Genomic DNA, 18,340 nt, shown 5'->3' on the forward strand with positions numbered 1-18,340 from the left:
TAAATATATACCCTAGAGAACTGAAAACAAGTACTCAAACAAATACATGTACACACATGTTCATGACAGCACTATTCACAATATTAAAAAGGTGGAAACAACGCAAATGTCCATCCATGGATGAATGGATAAACTGCATGTGGTCCATCCATACAATGGAATACTATTCAGCCCTGAAAAGGAAGGGAATACTGATCCAGGCTACCATGTGGGTGAACCTCAAAAACATTATGCTAAGTGAACACAGCTAGGGCAAAAGACCCCATATTGTATGATCCCATTGTTATGAAATATCCAGAATAAGTAAATTTACAGAGACAGAAAGCAGATTGGTGTTTTTTAGGGGCTGGGGCAAGGAGGAATGTGAAGTAACTGTTCAATAGGGAATGAGTTTCCTTTGGGGTGATGAGAATGTTCCAGAACTAGATAAAGCTGGATATGGCACACACTGTGAATATACTAAAACCCACTGAATTCTTCCCTCTAAAGTGGCTAATCTATGTTATGTGAATGTCACCTCAATAAAAAAAATCAATTTGAAACAGCTTAGAGAAAAGTTCGGAATGGAAAAGAAAATGGTTTAGTAGGTAATAAAACAGGCCATTGTCATTATAAAAGAAGCAGAACATCAAAAGGGATAAAAAGGTGATAAATCAAATGGAAAAAAGACCAGGCCAAGGTCAGAAAAATAGGGAACGTGGGGATTTGGTAGCTTCATTCACCACACAGCTCTTCACTCAAAAAATAAGTGAGGCTAAGGAAAGAGCTTGCCCCACTTTTACAGGGTGACCCGAGTTACTTTAAGGAATCCTAAAGCCTGGAATAGCAGGAAGGACACAAGAGACGGCACCAGCTGTTCTGCTCGTGTCCGGGTGTAAATTCACGGGAAGGATGCAGGCAAAAGGCTCTGCTCTGGATTTAAAGAGAGGGGAGCTTGGGTGGACGCCAGGCTCATTTCCCCTCCTGCATAGTCAGGAATCTGTACCGCATATTACCATCAAAAAGTAACGGTGCAGATTCTCTTAAGCAGGTTGTCTCAGCCTCAGCACTATTGACCTCTGAGGCTGGAAAATTCTTTGTGATGGATGCTTTCTGTGCATTGCAGGATGGGTGGCAGCATCCCTGGCCTCCACCCACTGGATGCCAACAGCATCCCCCCTTCAAAGCTGTGACAATTGAAAATGTCTCCAGCCATTGTCAAATGTCTTCCAGGGAGTAATACCACCTCTGGTGGAGAACCATTAAGCTATAGGAAAGTCTCTTTTAAGAATGAGAAAAACAATTGTTATGTAGCCACAGCTCACTGAGAAAATTAAATTTACTTTGGAATCCCTAATATCCAGCAAATTTACAGGAAACACTTTCAATTAAGGCATTATTATTGCTACATGTAGAATTTATGCCAAACCCTTATATCCTGCAAAGGCATTAAACGAATATTTTCAGGTATCAGAATTGACAATCAATTACAAAAGAAAACCTCTTTGCCAACTACATGTTTTTCTTCTAATGCAAAATCCTTTAGTATTTCTTTGAAATTAACAAAACTTTTGGACAGCTTTAAAACGCTAACACGATTTCAATTAATACACGCTCTGCAAACATTCTAAGCTTTGAAATGGAAGCACGTGGAAAGCTTATCTGCAGTAACCAAATGGAGAATAGAGGTGGCAGGTTTTCTGAATACGGTGGCTCCTGTTACTCACTTTTGGATGACAAAAGGAAATTGTTAAAGGTCAGTTAAGCAAGTAATATTCAATCAAGTTTTGGATTTTAGTGGCAGCATCCCAGGAGCAACATTTCGGGAGCTCAGCGAGTGGCGCCTGGGCTGCATTCGGCAGGCTGGATGGAAAGAGTGTCTAGTGCAGTTTCAAGGCCCAGGGGGGGATAGTCTGCACTTTTTATTACTCCCAGAGGGCTCTATTTTTTTTAGCCTGCTTTCCAAAGCAACTTCAAATAGGGCCATATGTAAAACCAAAATGGATTTGCCATATCTAAAAGAACGTGTGAGTAAAAAGGTCCAAAACATTAAACTGATACCAAGCTCATACAAACCAAGCTCATACAAACACACACACATGCACACACCTGGGAGGTTTAATTGATGGCTTAAAGAGGATGCTTTTATATGCATTACTCTGCAATGTGCTTTTATCACTGAACTATATGTACACCACAGCCATCTTTCCAAGTCTATAGATGTGAAGGTATTATTTACTTTTTACCAGCTGCAAAATATCCCATAGAAATGGATGCACCACATGACTCCAGAATTTCCTCACTGACGATCACTGTGGCACGAGAGGAAGCCCTTATCCAACTGATACAGCAATACTCTCACTGATCTCCTTTTCTCCAGCAGTCTCCTTTCTTTAATCCAGCCAACATACGACTGCTGGATTTCTGATCTTAAGTGCAAAGATCTAGTTAGTTTTTCCTTAGATGAATACTTTCTCTGGCTTACCCCTGTGCTCTGAACACTTTTCTCCAAGGATTCTTGTGATCACAGAGTAAAGCAGAAACCACATGGCCTGGAGGTCCAGACTGTCCCCAAACTGACCTTTCCATCGTCACCCCCACTCTGCTCTGGAAGCAGCTTGTCTTCCAGCCAACCCTGGTCATCCCCATGTGGTAGGCATGGGGTGCTCGCCTCTAGGTCTGCCATTGCTCGTTCTCAGAATGTTCTTCCTCCTTTTCTTGGCCTGTTGAAATCTTACCTCTTTCTAGACCCAGTTCATATACAAATTCTTATCATTTCTCCAACACTCTCCAGCTTTCCCCCATCTCACTCAGAGTAAGCTCTCAAGACCGGGCAACATCCCACCAGTTCTAGGATGTGGTCTCCTGTGGCCACACTGCCCTCCACTCTGCCAGGTCCCTCCTTCCCTTGCCGTGATCCAGTATCTTTGGCCTCCTGGCTGTTTCTGGGGCCTGCCAGGGGTGCTGCTGCCCAGGTGCTCATCCCTGTGGTGCCCCTACCAGGCTCCCTCTTTCCACTCAGGTCTCTGATCAAGTATTACTTTACCTACCAGACTTAACGGACTGCCCTGCACAAAACAGCAAACCTCCCTTCCACACCCTAGTCCTTGTCACCTCCTTTACCTTATTCACAACATTTATTTATAGTTCTGGGTTTGTTAATCTTCTCCCTCTGCACAGTGAAGATGAAATGACATTGTAAGGGCAGGAACTTGTTTCACTCATAGCCAAGTCCCCAACGCCAAGGCGCATAATGGTTAACACATGGTAGGTGCTCCATAAATATTTGCTGTCTGCACGAAAAACTCTATTATACGTCCCAATATGACCTAAACTACATCCACATTATTAGCATTTTCTCACTAAATGCATCTCTAAAAATATCTCACCATCTTCCTTGATCCAATGGGCCTCCCCATTAACTACAGCCATATTAAATTTTGAAAGATTATTTCTCTACTGATCAAAAAACTTAAATGAACAGACATCTATCAGCTGTCTATGGCAGGCAACAGCAGACACTGGATCGAACAGAAAATGGCCCCTGTTCTCAGGGCACCTCCTAGTTTACCCTCCAGGAGTCCTTGAGCCCTAGGAAAAAATATGTATCTTATTGTTTTAGCATACAACTAGAAATGCGAGGTCTTAGTAAAAACTGCCCAAGGAAAAGATAGAATTTTTGAATATATTGATCTAATTGAGCATTCTGGAAGGTAAGTTCTAAATTCAAAATAAAAATTTCCTCTTTGAATGTTATTTCCACCCCAAAGGATTGTTGATTTTGAGAATATTTATATGATTTACTAATTAGGGGCATCTTTAAAACTTTCTGGAAACATAACTATAAAGCTATTAAGCCAGAAATGTGCTTTAACTTTTAAAAAAGCAAAACACACAAGCTATATTTACCTTTTCATGTAGATTAGTATTTTATTACCTTGTTCCTTGATCATACTTTACATAAAGATTACTTTAAGTCACTCTTACATTTTTTAGTGCAAATATCACAACTGTGTAAAACAGTACTTTCTTTAATTGGGGAATCCTGTCATACCAATTTTTAGTGCTAAAGCATCCGTGTGTGTTAAGGCTTCTTTGAGTGTCTCTTTATGATCACCCTGCTTTTCAAATTTAACTTTGAATTTAACTCCACCTCTCCTCAGCCGAGAGACGGAGGCTTACCCACGAGAACTAACCAAGGGGAAGGAGATACACACACACACACACACACACACACACACATACATATATATGTATATATATAATGTCATATTATTCAGCCATGAGAAAGAAGAATATCTTGCCCTTTTTAACAACACGGATGGACCTTGAAGGCATTATGCTAAGAGAGATAAATCACAGTGAGAAAGACACTGATGATTTGTTTATATGTATGATATCACTTATATGTGAAATCTAAAAAATTCAACTTGTAGAAACAGAGTACAGTGGCGGTTACCAGGGGCTGGGAGTGGAGAAATGGGGAGATGTTTGTCAAAGGGCACACACTTGCAGTTATAGGGCGAGTAAGTCCTGGGGATCTAAAGCACAGCATTGCATTTACAGTTAACAACATTATTATATACATTAAAGTTGCTAAGAAATTAGATCTTAAAGTTCTCACCACAAAAAAGGAATGACAATTATGGGACATGATGGTAATCAAAGTGATCTTTTAAAATGTTAAAACTGACCATGTCACTCCTCCTCTGTTTATATCCCACCACTGGCTTTCTACAACACTAAGAAAAAGTTCAAAGTCCTCGGCATGCCAATATGGGTTCCTCATGATCTAGTCTGGCTGATGTCTCTAATCTCATATCTCACCAACTCCCATCACCCCACATTCATAGTCCCTCCATACTGGCCTTATTGATGTTCCTCCGACAACCTCAGGGCCTTTGCACTTTCTGTTCTTCTGCCTCAAATATTCTTCCTTGGACCTTCCCTTGGCTGGCTTCTGTAATCCAGGACAGAAGCTCAAATATCACCTCCCAGAGAGAATCCCACTAACTCTGTATCTAAATTATCACCCCCATTCGTCCTCTAGCTAATCACCCTGCTGAACGCCTTCCTGTCATTATTGGAATCTGAATGCTTATTTTTATATTTTTCTCATTTTTATTTTCTGTCTTTATCCATACAAATGTAGGCTCCATGGGGACAAGGATCCTGTATGGACCTGAGAATAGTACCTGGCACATAAAGATCTCAACACATACGTGCTGAAGGAAAGAAGGGGTGAAACATTTCAGGTGTAATTGCACATGCAAGTTCCGAGCAGGGAAGCAAAGGGAGCTGATTGATTAGAGGCTTGTGCTCCACGGTGTGTAACTCAGGGGTGTGGGCCTGGCTCTGCATTCATTCCCATGAGTCCAGGCAGCATGATGGATGACACTCATTTTTATCCCAGCTCATCTTAACCTCTCATCAGTAACAAGGATATAACTAAGAGCAGTAGAGCGTCACAGCTACACATTCGTCATTGAAAGACCCTAGTAATGAAAATTAAGCCAGCTCCTAGTGTCAACAGTGTGTTCGGTGCCTCTGCTAACCTGTGAGTGTCTGATGACTTCTGCCCGGGTGTATGTGCGGTCTTCCCACCTCTCCCCAGTTCATTACTGGTCTTGGCTGATGGTCCTTCAGGGTATGGGAGGTACAAGCTTCCTCAGCACATCCATTATGCTCCGTACCAGTAACAACCCTGAATTGTCTCTTGCTCTGTGGAGCTCAGATCCTTGTTACACCAACTGTGGGCCTTGCACCGATCTCAGCCTCACCTGGAAGCTTGTCAGTAATGTGTGCACTTGGGCTCCATGCAAAGTTTACTGAATCCGACTTTGTATTCTAACCCTGTTCCCAGGTGGTTGCCTGGGACCCATACGGATCTGATGGGCTCTGGGTGGGTTCAGTGGTCAGCGTTAGTCTTGCTTGCGGCAAAGACTGCAGAGAGTTTCCAATATGCTAACCAGATGGACACACAGGACAAGGGAGATGTGTTCACCTCTGCCACACTGCTCTAATCAAAGTCTGGTCCAAATCAGACACTGAGTTAATCAATGAATCAGTGAACTATGAGAAATTATTCATCTTTGACTTTGTTATTAGATCTTTTTTTTTCTTTCTTTTTTTAAAAATTTTGGAGTATAGTTGATGTAAAATATTGTGCTAGTTTCAGGTGTACAGCAAAGTGAATCAGTTATACATATATCCAATCTTCTTTAGAGTCTTTTCCTATATAGGCCATTACAGAGTACTGAGTAGATTTTCCTGTGCTATATAGCATGTTCTTATTAGTCACCTATTCTATATATAATAGAGTGTATATGTCAATCCCAATGCCATTTATCCCTCTCCCCCAAGCCATTAACCATAAGATTGTTTTCTACGTCTGTAACTCTATTTCTGTTTTGTGAATAAGTTCATTTGTACCATTTTTTTAGATTCCACATAAGCGATATGACATGACACCGTACATAGAGTATCCTAAAGATGCTACCAGAAAACTACTAGAGCTTATCAGTTAATTTGGTAAAGTTGCAGGATATGAAATTAATACACAGAAATCTCTTGCATTCCTATACACTTACAACGAAAGATCAGAAAGAGAAGTTAAGAAGACAATCCCATTTATGATTGCATCAAAAAGAATAAAATACCTAGGAATAAACCTACCTAAGGAGGCAAAAGACTTGTGCTCAGAAAACTATAAGATACTGATGAAAGAACTCATTATTAGATCTTATTTCTTGAAGTCTCCAGGCCAATTTGATTTTAAAATAGAGACCAATCTAAATAATTATTTATTTCCAGCTTCATTTCTACTAAATAAGCAAAAGGGACCAGACCAACAGTTACTAACGACATGTGATGTCTGGGTCATTTGACACACCTTCCTCCATGTTGTCACTGCCCCAACCTGTTGCTTCCATTTTCCTGATGGAAGCACTCGTTTCAGAGGAAGGAAATGAACTGTCCATCTGAGTCATCAAATAGTATCTCTCATTCAATTCTGAATAGTTAAGTAGAACTCCATCTTTCTTACTATGAATGATATACTTAGAAATTCTTGGAAATTAACTCTATACTATACAAAAACATCTTTAATGACCATAATTCAGGATAAAATGCAGGGACACCTTGAAGACTCAATGATAGAAAAGATTCTATTTTTCTTCTGCAGATATTTTTGGACAAGAATATTTTCTGAATATCAACTCTATTTTTACAGAATATGAAAACATATCTTTAAATGGTATATTATTAAGGGAAAGAATACATATGATGTTCTTTGATGGAAAGCCTGGGCTCCAAAAGAGTAATGATGAAACCATGAATCACTGGGTAGCTTTCATTCTTCTCCTGAAGATGTTTCTCAGAGTTAAGGGAGATTGATGTTGGAATCAAAGGTAAAACAATAACTTTCACTGTGCCTTTTTTTAATTTAAAATAGGTGGGAGGTATATCATAAATTTTAAAAAGCTTGAAAAAGAGAATAGTAAGAGGTAAAAAAAAAAAAACTAATATCCTAGCACAAAGGCAGCCTGCCATCTTCGCCAGCAAATTTGGACAGTTCTGTCTGTCTAGACCCTCAGCCCCTACTTTGAGACGGTGATGACTAATGCAGTTTCCTGATTTCTTTCCCACGGTCACTTCTCTTCCCCCTGTTTCCTTAGAATAGTAAGAGGTAAAAAAAAAAAAAACTAATATCCTAGCACAAAGGCAGCCTGCCATCTTCGCCAGCAAATTTGGACAGTTCTGTCTGTCTAGACCCTCAGCCCCTACTTTGAGACGGTGATGACTAATGCAGTTTCCTGATTTCTTTTCCACGGTCACTTCTCTTCCCCCTGTTTCCTTGTTTAGACCTGGGTATCCATCTACTTATATGTTTCATATTCCTTTCTTCATCTTTCATGCATTCATTTATTCACCAGTATTTAACTCCACAATATATGAAGCATTTTGTTACCTATCATGGATAATACAGGGCCCCTGTTCATAAGACATTTGAAATTCCTTGGAGTGAAGGCCAATTTCCAAACTTGTCCATTTGTTTCCTGTACCTTCTTTCCCCCCTCATACTCACATAAAGATGGCAGGGTCTGTCTGCAAGTCTGATTTGCTTAGAGTTAAAAATATGTAAACTTTCCACCAGTAATTAGCAAACTACTTTGTCTGAATATGAGCTACCGTCCTCATTGTTAAAGCATGTAAACTCTGTTTCTTGGGTCTGGAAAAGTAGTATAGTGTTCCAACATTATCCTCCTGTTTCCCAGAGTACCTCTTCAGTTTTTTAAAGATTTCTTTGGGATGGTGGTCACTTGGTCAAGATAAAAATGAGAACACAAGGCATTCCTTTTTTTTTTTTGCGGTACGCGGGCCTCTCACTGTTGTGGCCTCTCCCGTTGTGGAGCACAGGCTCTGGACGTGCAGGCCCAGCAGCCATGGCTCACGGGCCCAGCCGCTCCGCGGGATGTGGGATCTTCCCGGACCAGGGAACGAACCCGTGTCCTCTGCATCGGCAGGCAGACTCTCAACCACTGCGCCACTAGGGAAGCTCCACAAGGCATTCTTGAACTTTGCTCAGTTAGGCAGTTTCCTAATGTAGAAGATGTGGTCACAGTTCTTTCTTCTCACCTTGCCCTTGCCATGGAGATCAGGAGATGCAGTATTCATCTCTACGGCATTGACTTTGGACTTGGTCATGAGACTTACTTTCAGTAATGGGATATGGGCTGAAGTGACAGCAACCAGTTCAGAACTGATGCTTTCAGGGGCTTCAATTCATGTTTCTGCCTGCCCTCTTGGATGTCTGGTCTTCCACAATGAGAAGGACATGGCCCAGAAAGACACATCTCTTTAAACTGGGTCTGGATTAAAGACAATGGAGTAGATCTGGACCCAAAACAAAGTCTGGAATATATCCTACCTGCTGAGCCTGGGTGGGGCCAACAGAGATCAGACAAATCTAGCCAACCTGCAAACGAGTGAGTATGAAAGAGAAAATACATGATTACTGCTACAAGCCACTTGGATTTGGGAGTTGCTTATTATTCAGAATTATCAGAGAAGAAACCTGACTAAAACAGCAGTTGGTATCAGAAGTGATGTTCTACTTTAATGAAAACCTAAAATATAGGTCATTGCCTTTGAAACTTCCAAAGAATTATTATGTTAACCTATTGGCAAAATAATCAGTAAGCATGGCTCCTAAGAAAGCCATTTACCAAAATGTCCAGGCTCCATACGGTCTTGGAATTGCATGAAAAAGTCTTTGGAAACAACAGAAAAAAGAACTGAGAAAAGGTAGAACGTTCCCAGAAATAGCTGTTAGTATGTAGAAAGAACATCATCCAACCTGAAACTGATATTGTGATGATCTCAAAATACATTACAAACAGGATCTATTAACAAGTATTTTCTTATTTTACAATTGGGAAGATCAAGGTGCTGAAGGGTTAAGTATTTTGTCCAGAGTCATAAGGCAGCATAAAAACAAGCCATGATCTTCTGCTGAAGCTAAAACATTATTTCACCATAATTCCTGAAGGTTAACAGGACAACATAAGGTGAGCATTGTCCAGGGTATTCATGTTATTCAAAATAAAAAGAACCTTGAGAATCCATCTGCTCTACCAAACAGCTTGCTCCAACACCAGGAAGTCCTTCTCCTTAAAAGTTATTTTCCTCATCAAATGCAAAGAAAGAAAATAGCAAGTTCATTTGGAAGCAATCAGGTAAAATGATGTCTATTAGAAATTGTCTACTTAATATTTTGCCTAGTACGTGGTTAGGAAAAAATAATGTGCTCTTTTTTATGTTTTCCTTTTTTGTGAAAAAGCTTTTAAGTTTCATTAGGTCCCATTTGTTTATTTTTGTTTTTAATTCCATATCTCTAGGAGGTGGGTCAAAAAGGATCTTGCTGTGATTTATGTCAAAGAGTGTTCTGCCTATGTTTTCCTATAAGAGTTTTATAGTGTCTGGCCTTACATTTAAACATACAATGGAATATTACTCAGCCATAAAAAGAAACGAAATTGAACTATTTGTAGTGAGGTGGATGGACCTAGAGTCTGTCATACAGAGTGAAGTAAGTCAGAAAGAGAAAAACAAATACTGTATGCTAACACATACATAGGGAATCTAAGAAAAAAAAAAGAAAATGGTTCTGAAGAACCTAGGGGCAGGACAGGAATAAAGACGCAGCCATAGAGGATGGACTTGAGGACACGGGGAGGGGGAAGGGTAAGCTGGGACGAAGTGAGAGAGTGGCATGGACATATATACACTACCAAATGTAAAATAGATAGCTAGTGGGAAGCAGCCACATAGCACAAGGAGATCAGCTCGGTGCTTTGTGACCACCTAGAGGGGTGGGATAGGGAGGGTGGGAGGCAGACACAAGAGGGAGGAGATATGGGGATATATGTTTATGTATAGCTAATCCACTTTCTTATACAGCAGAAATTAACATACCATTGTAAAGCAATTATACTCTAATAAAGATGTTAAAAAATAATAATGTGCTCTTTGATGATTTTTTAAATCATTCTTTTTTCAGAAGGTAGTAAATAGATTTCTACTTTCTGAGCTTATATTTTTACAAAAGTGACTGAACATATTCATCTCTCTGTGGCCCCCTTTTTGTGTGTAACAGAATGGACCAGGAGCCCACCCTTCAAGTGAAGAATTTCCCATCCTTCCAGTCTGGCAAGTGGATATCAGACAGTCAAGGACAACATATCTCAATTTCAACCTTTCCTGCTGCAGTTATATCAACTTCACTTTCATTAACGTCCAGATTTAAATTATACAGTATGCTGCCATTAAATCAGCATTGATTATAAGGTCATGTGTTCAAAGACACTCACAGCCTTGAGCAGCTAATGTTATAAAATAGACAGCAATGCATTTCTACTCTAAGTAATCTCAGGGATTACTTATAGTAAGACTATCCAGACAATTCCATTAACAGAATTAATCAATCAAATATCATGATATACTGGCTCCTTTTAAACAAGTTGTTTGGGTAAAATTAACCGCAGTCTTAATTTGTTTATCTTTCTCTTTCTAGTCAAATGTCAGCTGCTTCATTCTACCTTTACCTCCAGCTTTTAAGGAACTGGGATAAGAGCCTCACTATTTGTATTCCCAGTTTATGATAACCTAAATTTTGCATGTATGTATATTTCGAAGCTTTAAATCATCGGCTTATCTATAGAAACACCAAAACCTGATCTGCCATCCTTTATGTGTATGAACTCGCCACATTTTCAGGGTACATAATCTTTTTAAAAATTGTTTTCTTTTTTTACGTTCCTCCAGTTGTTTAGACGAGCACTTTACTGAGGAGTTGGCACCATGCTAGGCTGATTCTATGGCTAATGGGCTGTGCCATAAGCAAGTACTACCTCAGTAAAGGAAAATACTGTTGCATGAAACAATTTGGAAAAGCAGTATCACTACTTCAATAACAGGTAGGTTTCGTAGAAGAAATGGTGTCCTGGAAAATCACTTTGAATAATAAAATTTTAGAAGAATAACAGCAAAAAAAAAAAAACAAAACAGTAAGGTCCTCATAAAAAAAATAAAATGTTATGTAAAAGGGCTTTTATTTATATTCACTGTTTTGGTCTTTATGAATATTCATGCCCATATTCTTTTGAAACATTATATTTATTTAATTTGAAAGGCCAGTGCTTCAGATGAGAAAAACTCATGCGGGGAAAATGAGTGAATTATTCATCTAAAAACAAATACTCCATTTTCTACTTGTGTGTTCAACATCTACATAAATCAGCATCCGGGTGAAGCAGTGTGTTTGTACAAGGGGGGTCTTGCCACAAAAAGACCCACCAAGCTCTAAATGCCTTTGTTTGCTTCTTCTCTCATTCTGAAAGAGGAAAATATTAAAGGGGAGAATGCATATGCCTGAGCTGTAAAGATGAATTATTTCTGTGTCCGTGTTGGCTCTGTGAGGCTTTCAATTCTTGAATTACACAACTTCCTGAAACAGCTCTCAACTCCAACCGTCTCATGGCGGCTGCCTGTTAATAATTCCTTATGTTTCCTCCTATATGTCAGTGAAAATCGGACGGTCTTCAGAGCAGGTCTGTTCTACAGCAATAATTTCATTCTGGAACACCAGAGCTGCTTTATTTGGCTTTTTTATTTACCTATTTTTTTCACAGAAGGGTCCAAACCGTCACCACCTTTCCCATCAGCAGTCCTCTCACGTTTACATGGGGCATCATGGTTTGCACAGGATCTGGTCTTTCTAAGCATTATTTTAAAGTCTCAGGATTATTAAGTTTGGGGCTTATGTCACACTTTTATGACATGCTTCATGGTATTTAAAGAAACATGATTCCATCACCAGTATCATGGAAACCAGTAGTAAACTGTATGCTGTAACAGGCTTTGCCTCACTTTTTAAAAAAAAATTTGGCTGCACCTCGCAGGATGTGGGATCTTAGTTCCTCAACCAGGGATCGAACCTGCACAGCCTGCAGTGGCAGTGAGGAATCTTAACCACTGGACTGCCGGGGAAGTCCCATGGCCTCCCTTTAAAGTCACTGCAAAAACGAAAACGCACCACACATATTTCTGGCTGAACAATATTTATTTTTTTGAACTGATAACTCCCCTATTACTACCTAAACATTAGTAACTGCATGTGAATCCCCGTTCACACAGGCACTATGTTCCTGAGAGCAATGCTAACTAATCAGAAATGGGAAAGTTTTACACTCTGGATATTTTCATAATTCTATTACTTTGAAAATGCTTACGTTAAAATAGACTCAATAGGTTTTATTTAAAAGAACATTCCATTCTAGATTCTGTAAAATTTGATATTTGGATCTGTGTTTGGGTCTATTTCAGTTTTTTTTTTTCTGGTTCATAGCTGACTTGGGCTCTGTCCTTTAATAAGTGTGTTCCTTGATCTAAGAGGGAGAACACCAGGTATATGGACTCAGATAAAGGGCACTGAGTCATAATGGCCTAGGCTGATACCGTTTCCAGAAGCCTACTAGGTGGTTCTCTCAATCCCGGAAGGCAAGGAAACTGAGACAGAGCTTCACATGAAAGCATATCTACATCAAGGGCACAGCTAAGACTTTTGCTAAACTTGCCTCTTGTTGATTTTTTTTTCTTCATGGCTCATGAACACCCATGAAGGGCAAACCTGGGGAAAGCAAATATGAGGTCATTCTGCTCTTAATAAACTCATATCTTCATCATGCTGTTCTCTCTTCTTGAAATACCATCCCTGTCCTTAAAAAACAAAAGGGGGTTAAATCTTGTACTTAAGGATCTGTCTTTATTCCACTGCCAGGCTGATGTGTCCCATCAGGGTGCCCATGTGCACACTGCACCCTCTCTTCAATTCCAAGAGGCTTCCCTGGGTGGGGACTGCCCTGGACTTCCCTGGGTGCTGCCCTCCTCCTAACAATCATGCAGCCAACACACCCTTGTGACAAGCGTAGGAGAAAGGGTTATCTGATGGGATAAGGAAACTGACTCAGAGACAGGAAGCACCGTGCCCAGGGCCACTCTAACAGCAGGAGGCAGCACTTGGGTTGAAACCCTGGGGGTCTAGTGCCAGTGTCTACACCCCAATACCGCCCTCGCTTGCCTCTGAGCTCAGCCCCAAACCAGCACATGGCTACTGACTGATGTGAGTTGAGGACTAAGCCCATCTTAGAGTACTAGAGGTAGAAGAAAACATATGATTGGTTTCTTACTGTCTCCCTACTTACCAACTTTTTTGTGTGCACTTTAGTTACTAAGTATTTTATTATATTACATAATTAATGGCACACTTCTCAGACACTTTTAATATCTCGGGAGGAGATTTTTAAGAGCAAGGGAAGGCATCTAGGACAATGTCATGAATCCAGGGGAAATCAAGAAACAACTACTCTGGGCAAAGATGGGGTCCAATGAGGTCAGATGTCATTTCCTTTATTCCTTCATTAAGCACCTACCGTGTACCCAGCTCCACACTCCACACAGATACATCAGGGGGCAAAGGGCACTTAATTTGGCTCTCATGGAACTGGTGCGCCTCAGGGACCAGAGAAGCAGGCAGCTCTGACATGGGGGACAGGCACTTGTAGACTCAGGGAGTGCCACAAAAAACCCAGACAGGGGACAGCTTTATCTCAGAGAGTAACATTCCAGGGTGAAGGGACCATGTGGGCAAAGCCTGGAGGTGACACAGTCTAGCCACAGGAAGTGATTTTGCTCTACTGGCTTCCAAGCACTGCACTGGATCATTTTAATTGTGCCAAGTGTAATATACATTATTGGTATCAGTGAAAGCCCGTTTAGACCAGGGTCATTTATTCTTCTGCAAAAGGCTTCTGCAAAGCTGCCAGGCACATGAATGGGTGGGTCATACCAGAAGCGTAGCTGCTCCATAGACCATGAGCATTCCGCTCAGCAGTCCCTAACAAGTCTGCATCTGAATCGTCTCCAGACGCGGTTTCCTCTGTCCCTAGCCATCCTACCTCTTTCTCCTGGACCCGTCGGCCAAGGAGACCACACTCTCAGGCTGGAATCAGAAGGCGAGCGATGCTAGGAAAGCAGGCAGCCCCCAGCCTGCCCCACTGGCTGGGAAACTATGGGAACAGAGGTGACTTCCAGGTGGGAAAGGCAGCCTGAAACAGTGGGTCCATCCTCCGCTCTGTCCTGGAGGAGGCTTGACCATTCCTAGTGGGTGAGAATGCTCAAAGCGGGGTCTTCTGCCTGGCCTCACACTTGGGGCGCTGGCAGGAGACTGGCTCTAATGCTGCCCTGCGAGGGGGGCAGGGGTTCGACTCCGAAGTGCTATGGGTGATCTTGAACATGGATGACAATTTCTTTTTCTCCATAATTTAAAAAATTTATTTTATTTATTTATTTTTGGCTGCATTGGGTCTTCGTTGCTGCATGCGGGCTTTCTCTAGTCGAGGCGAGCAGGGGCTACTCTTCGTTGCTGTGCACGGGCTTCTCATGGCAGTGGCTTCTCTTGTTGCAGAGCATGGGCTCTAGGCCACGTGGGCTTCAGTAGTTGTGACTCGCAAGCTCTAGAGTGCAGGTTCAGTAGTTGGTGGCGCACGGGCTTAGCTGCTCTGCGGCATGTGGGATCTTCCCCGACCACGGCTCAAACCTGTGTCCCCTGCATTGGCAGGCGGATTCTTAACCACTGCGCCACCAGGGAAGTCCCTGGATGACAGTTTCTGACAGTTTTTTCTTCTAATTATTGTTGCTGGCTTTCCATAAATGTGGATTTAAAGTCTGTTCTGCAATGACACGTAGGCATCAGAACCAGGAACCGGGCGAGCAGGGGGCTGGGGGGAGCTCCTTATTCATCCTCCAGCCTGGTCCCGTCTCCAGGGTACAGTCACAGTGTGGCTGGCCCCGACATCCTCCCCTGAGTGCACCCCCCACATTGAAGCAATACCCCATCTCTTGAGGGTACCCCTAAGGTAGGAGATAGACAGGCCCCAGGCTGAGCAGCTACAGGTGGTCTCCTGCTGGTCCTTCGAGGTGGGATACCGGTGGGAGCATAGGGCCCTGACTGGGTGCATTCTTGTGGATTTCCTGGCCTGACACATGCACAGAGAAGACCTCAGTCTAGGGGAAGGACAAAAGGAGGGAGAAGATGCCAGCTAGAATCCATCTTGGCTGAGAGATAAGTACCCATACCAGGACCAAATATGGAGTTGATTGGCCAGAAAAAAAAAAAAACAAAAAAAACCGCTCTTATATAAGCAACCTAAGCCACTCCCATTGTGTGCAACTCACTCAGAGCTCACCTGTGTGCTCTTTCACATGTCTTTTGTTTTTCCCACATGCACTTTGCTTCTAATAAAGACTTTTATCTTTTTCACAATCTTGGTCTCTTTGCTGAGTTCTTTCTTCAAAGAAGACAAGAAGCAAGGTCCTTCTTTTCACCACCGGAATCAGTCCCAGCATAGGAGGGGACTCTGTGTGTCTAAATGACTTCATATCACGTGGCATTAGGCAAGTGTCTCAGTGCTGTGACTGGGTGGTCGTGTGTTTCTCCCCTGCTCCATGAATATTCCCACCAGGGGACCCAACCTGAGATCTGGGACTACAATTCCAGAGGCCACGGGGCCTGCAGGCTCTGTACTGCCAGGACAAGCAAGGTTGACAGTGGGCTCAAAGCAGAGTGGGTCCAGTCTCTCCAGTAGTCTACCTCTGCCTTCCCCTGCACCATCTGGTTTTCCTTTGGAAGAGAATTTCAAGCCGTTTTGTTATTGGAAAGAAGAACATTCTCTGGGTTGGAGGAGTTTAAACATCTACACTTATATCACAACAGTTTCTCTAAGTCTCTCACCAGCTACGGTATTTCCTAAAAGTTATTTCTCAATTTTATTGTACCCCAAAACTACCTAATTTCTTCTCAAGCCAGATCATATTATTTAAAAGCATATAACTTGAGTTTACATTTTAAAAGATCTGTGATTCTGTTCAAAAAGCATCAATATCTTCATAAAATAATTTCTGTTGAATAGTAACATCATTTTAAGTCTTAGGGTTGTTAATTTTTTGAAATTTTTTGGCACATTTAAGTGTTTCTGTTGAGTTTGTTTCCTATAAGGAGAGACAGGACCTGTAAGGAACCAGCCAAGTTTCACATTAGCTTGTACATTCCTCCTTCTTCACATGCGAACAGATACTAGAACCAGCACTAAATGAAACATCATGTCAAGATCCCAAGCAGGATGTCCAAGGAGGGAAGAAAATGGAAACACTTATTTAAAAAAGATTTTATTTAAAATGTAACTATTACTCGTGAATCAAACATAAAAATGATGTTGAAAGTTTTCTGTAAGAACATACATAAACATAAATTTTCTTAAACCTGGCACCATCATTTCAACTTTTAAATCTCTTAACTAACTTAGACTATACACTTCAGAAAAACACCTCTACTAATTAATTAAGCACACGTCAATAATTTTCAAACAATACTTTTCCACCTCAGACCTAGAATCAAGAATTTCTCCAAGGATCCTGATCTCTTTAAGAGGAAGACTATTTAGAAACCAGGAATTGGGCACTAGCTGTGACCACTTTTTTCTGGTCACTTTCTGTGGGCACAGCTAAGAAATACATACATAAATATGTGTCATGAGTACATAGTGCTTCTAATTTAAACCTAACACATACTACATTGTTCTTCTTCATCTTGTTCAAATCATATGTATATTTCTCTTCTCCACTGATAACCCTGGTCCCTGACATCATCAATATATTTATTCTATCTTTCAATACCCACTCTTAATGACATCTTTAGAATGACTATATCAATACAATGGCCAAAAAAAGCCAAGTAAAGTCCAAAATGTGTTTCAGATCCTTCTGTTCTTATAAATTTTCCACAAAGATTATACAGCCAGGCTACTGCATTCAAAAGCTATCTGTATTGATTTATCTTTCTGTGTAGTTATCAGTATGATATGTGTTTAGGTTAATCTGAGAGTTTGATTTTTTTTCTGCCTTTCCAATTTATTTATTTATTTAGTTAGTTATCTATTTACCTATTTATTTCTATCTTTTTTCTTCCAGTTTTATTGAGACATAATTGACATGAAGCACTGTATAAGTTTAAGGGGTACAGCATAATGATCTGACTTACATACATCATGAAGTGATTATCACAATAAGTTTAATGAACATCCCTCATCGCATATAGATACAAAATTAAAGAAAGAATATGCTTTTCTTGTGATGAGAACTCTTAGAATTTACTCTTAACTTTCACGTGTAACATAAAGCAGTGTTAATTATATTTATCATGTTGTACATTACACCCCCAATACTTATTTACCTTATAACTGGAAGTTTGTATCTTTTGACTGCCTTCATTCCAACCACAATGCTATGAGATTAGAAATCAATTACAGGGATAAAACTGGAAAAAACACAAACACATGAGGCGAAACAATATGTTACTAGACAACCAACAGATCACTGAAGAAATCAAAGAGGAAATCAGAAAATACCTGGAGACAAATGACAATGAAAACACAATAATCCAAAACCTATGGGATGCAGCAAAAGCAGTTCTAAGAGGGAAGTTTATAACAATACAATCCTACCTCAGGAAACAAGAAAAATCTCAAATAAACAACCTAACCTTACACCTAAATCAACTAGAGAAACATGAACAAACAAACCCAAAGTTGGTAGAAGGAAAGCAATCATAAAGATCAGAGCAGAAACAAATGAAATAGAGAAAAAGAAAACAATAGCAAAGATCAAGGAATCTAAAAGCTGGTTCTTTGAGAAGGTAAACAAAATTGATAAACCTTTAGCCAGATTCATCAAAAAAAAAAAAAAA

General features: G+C 40.6%; 1 protein-coding gene across 1 annotated transcript in view; it reads right to left on the minus strand.

Annotated features, from left to right (window-relative positions):
* The window catches only part of ADCY2 (adenylate cyclase 2), a 430,840-nt gene that overhangs the window by 323,674 nt on the left and 88,826 nt on the right, over nt 1-18,340 (minus strand). The window lies entirely within an intron of this gene.

Source organism: Neophocaena asiaeorientalis, unplaced genomic scaffold, assembly GCF_003031525.2.
Source record: "Neophocaena asiaeorientalis asiaeorientalis breed wild unplaced genomic scaffold, Neophocaena_asiaeorientalis_V1.1 scaffold52, whole genome shotgun sequence".
NCBI lineage: Eukaryota > Metazoa > Chordata > Mammalia > Artiodactyla > Phocoenidae > Neophocaena > Neophocaena asiaeorientalis.